This window comes from Elephantulus edwardii, unplaced genomic scaffold, assembly GCF_000299155.1.
Source record: "Elephantulus edwardii isolate Elephantulus edwardi_28Jun2011 unplaced genomic scaffold, EleEdw1.0 scaffold00172, whole genome shotgun sequence".
In the NCBI taxonomy this organism is placed as follows: domain Eukaryota; kingdom Metazoa; phylum Chordata; class Mammalia; order Macroscelidea; family Macroscelididae; genus Elephantulus; species Elephantulus edwardii.
In genome coordinates, this window is record NW_006399922.1 from 4,273,508 (window position 1) to 4,277,510 (window position 4,003).

Sequence of the window (4,003 nt, forward strand, 5' to 3'; positions counted from 1 at the left end):
GAGTGAGTTCATCTCTTTTGATTTTCCAACTTCAGCTCTTTTCATGTTTTGTTATAATACTTCACTTTGTCATCCCAATTTCCCCTCTGAAATCTTCTGTTCAGCTTCTTAACATCCTGATTTCTTTCCTTTGCTTTGTCTTCTCAGTGCTCTAATGCAATATTCAGTCTCTTCCAACTTCTATCTTGGTCTTTCCTTACTCCTCTGTCTTTGTATTGATTTTTTTTTTCATTCTTCATGGATAATATTCTTGATATTCTCCCAGAGCTCATCTGGTCTTTTCTCATTAGTATTAAAGGCTTCAAATCTGTAAAAAAAAAAAAATTGGGAAAGGAGACTACATTAAGGTGAGATTCCTAGAGGGCTGCTGTCCAGAACAAAGAGAATCTGAAGGACCTTAGGAAAGGCAAATTTCCAGGAAAGGACTTCCAGTAGACTTGAGTAGCTGACCCTACAGATTAAATATTTTAACCTGGCAACTAATCAATAACACCATAAAGATAAGAATTATTGACAACTTAAGTACACATACTAGAAACAGCCTAAAGTTTATCAAGAGAAACTTCACTTAATGGTAAGAAAGCAGCAGGCATCTTCAAACACTGTGAAAGAACAAATTAAGCTTTCTCTTTAAAAAAAGAGAATATTACAGACTTCATGAATACCCTAGAGTCAAGAAGGCAGATGATGTATGTTGATATAGAGACATTTGAACAGCTACAAATGAAAATACAAATGATAGAAGAAACAATGGAAGTCACAAATAAAGGGAATACCCTTTAGAACCAGAAGAAATGTATTGATGAAGAGTTGTTTGAACAGATATGAAAGAAAATGCAAATTATGAAAAAAAATGGAAAGTACCAAGAAACCAAACACTTCAGAGACATGGAGCCATGAGAAATATATTAAAACGGAGGAACTTGTACAACTATAGAAGAAAATTCAAAAGATGGAAGAAAGGATTGAAACTGTAGATAATGGGATACAAGAAATTGAAAAATCATCAAAAGCTGGAGAGGTTACAGACAACACAACACTGGAAATAACAAAAATAAATGAAAACACAACCCAGAATATGACGCCTGAAATGGCAGAAGTGTCCAACATGTTAAAAGGACAAAGAGTAAAACAGAAAAGATACAGCAGAGAATCAGTGAATTGGAAGATAAAAACCCCAACGGAAACATAATAGAAGAAAAACCAGAGATGAGACATAAAGAAAATGAAGAAAACATTAGAACCACTTGGGATGACATCAAAAGGAAAAATATATGCATGATTGCAATTCCATAATACAAGAAGGACAGGGAAATCACTTAAAAAATTGTGGAAGAGAAAAAAAATTGTGGAAGAGAACATCTCAGGTTTTATGAAGAATGAGGAAATCCACATTCAGGAAACTCAGATAACACCAATTAGATTAGACCAAAAAAGAAAAACATCAAGACATATCTATGTTAAATGCACCAAAATAAAAAAAAAAAATAAGGACAGAATATGAAAAGCAGCACAAGAAAAAGAAAAGCAATAATAAGTTTTGATTTTTCAGCAGAAACCATGAGAGCAAGAAAACAGTAGGATGTCATAAGCTGAAAGTTCGAAGAAAAAACTTGCCAACCAAGGATCCTGTACCCAACAGAGCTCTCCATCAAATATGAAGGGGAGGGAAAAATCACATCCTTTGCAGAAAAGAAAGAACTTAATGAATTTGTGAAAAAAAAAAGACCAAATCTACAAGAACTTTTAAGGTAAGTCCTTCACACAGAGACACCAAAGGAAAGTGGCTGGACCATACATAGTAACAAGAAAGAAAAAAAAAGAAACACAAGAAAATGGCAAAAACGAGGTCCATCAATAATCACACTTAATGTGAATGTGTTTAACATTATTTAATTGATACTTTAAGTGGATAAATTATACTATGTGTTATTTCTATACATTGAAGTTAATTTTTTAAAAAAGATCAAAAGAAATTAAAAAGCATTAAAATAAGGAAAAATAAAACCAACAATCCAAGTCATTTAAAAGTATACATTGATACTAAGATGACAAGGCTATAAATCTAAATTTGTACTTATGGGTAATAAGAGACACAAACTGAATTCTATCCTGTGTGTAGGCATACACACCCTGGTAATTTCCACTCCTCTGAGCCTTGTTTTATTAAATATTGTGATTATACCCTCCCCCAAAAAGAAGAAATTGAGCAGGTCATAAAAGACTCCCCCACAAAAAAAGTCCTGGACCAGATGGCTTTACTTATTAAAATTCTACAAAACATTCAGAGATGATTTCTCACCACTTCTACTTTATTAAAGTTATTTCAAAACATAGAAAAAGAAGGAAGCAAGCATAGCACTAATACCAAAACCAAAGATATTACCAAAAAAGAAAATTACAGATCAATATCTATCATGAACATAGACACAAAAAGCATTAACAAAATTCTAGCCATAGAATTAAAAAGTATATAAAAATAATATTTCACCATAATTAAGTGGGGATTCAGAACAGGTTTTCAAGCATGGTTCAATATAAGAAAAGGAATCAACATAATTCATCCTATCAACAAAGTAAATAACAAGAACAGTATGTGTTAAGCAATTGATGCAGAAAAAGTATTTGACAAAATCTACATTCCTTTCTAAGATATCCAGCAAAATTGGAATAAAAGGGAATTTCCGCAATATAGTGAAAAATATATATGCAAAACAAAGAGCCAATATCATTCTCACTGGAGGAAGACTAAAAGCATTTTTCTTGCAGACAAGGATTCCCACTGCCACCACTTCTATTCAATATTTGTAATAGAAGTTCTTGCTAGGGCAATATGACAAGAGAAGGAAATAAAAAGCATTCAGATTAGCAAGAGATGATTCAACTATCGCTTCATGCAGATGATATGATAGTGTACACAGAAAACACCAAGGATTCAACAACAAAAAAAAAATTCAGTTAGACCTAGTAGATCAATTTAGTAGAGTGGTGGGATATAACATCAATGTGCATAAATAAGTGGGATTCCTCTACGGTAACAAAGAGAACTCAAAGTAGGAAACCATGAAAGGAATACCACTTAAAATAGTCAACCACAATTTGAGATACTTGGGAGTGAATCTAACTGTTGTTGTTGTTATGTGCCATCGAGTCACTTGCAACCCATAGCGACCCTATGTGCAAGCACTCTAAACATCGTTCTAACCTCTGCCAACCTAGCCATCTCAAACGCACTCATTCCCACCACTCCAGTCACAGAATCAATCCATCTCATTGAAGGTCTTCCTCTCCTGTGCCGCCCCTCCACTCTGCCAAACATGATGTCCCTCTCCAAGGACAAGTCCCTCCTTGCAACATGCCCAGAGTATGTCAGATGAAGTTTCAGAATCTTCGACTCCAAGGAGCATTCTAACTTCACCTTCTCCAGGAAAAACATGTTTGTTCTCCTAGCAATCCATGGTACATTCAACACACTTATCCAGCACCACGGCTCAAAGGCATAAATTCTCTATCATCCCTGTTCACTGTCCAACTCTACAATGTATAGCATGTAATTGTGAAGACTATAGCCCAATCAAGTTCACCTTAGTCTCCAGCCTGACGTCGTTGCTCTTCAGTACTCTTGAGAAGCCCTCACAGCTGACTTTCCCAATGCAATTCATCTCTTGATTTCCTGGCTGCTGTTACCAAGGGTGTTGACTGGAACCAAGTAAAGAAAAACTGTTAACTATCTCAATATCTTCACCATCCATACTGATGCTGTCAATTGGCCCAGTGGTGAGAATCTTTGTTTTCTTGATATTTGAGTTTTTGGGATTCAGGAGGAGAGAGAGGCAGAGTTTTCCTGATGTGCACAATCTAACTCATGTACCCAAGGGCACACTAGCCAGCCCACACACCAATGCCATTGCCAGAAGAATCTAACAAGAGACATAAAATAATTATAGAAAGAAAACTATAGAACATTTTTGCAAGACACAATAAAAGACCTCAATACATGGGG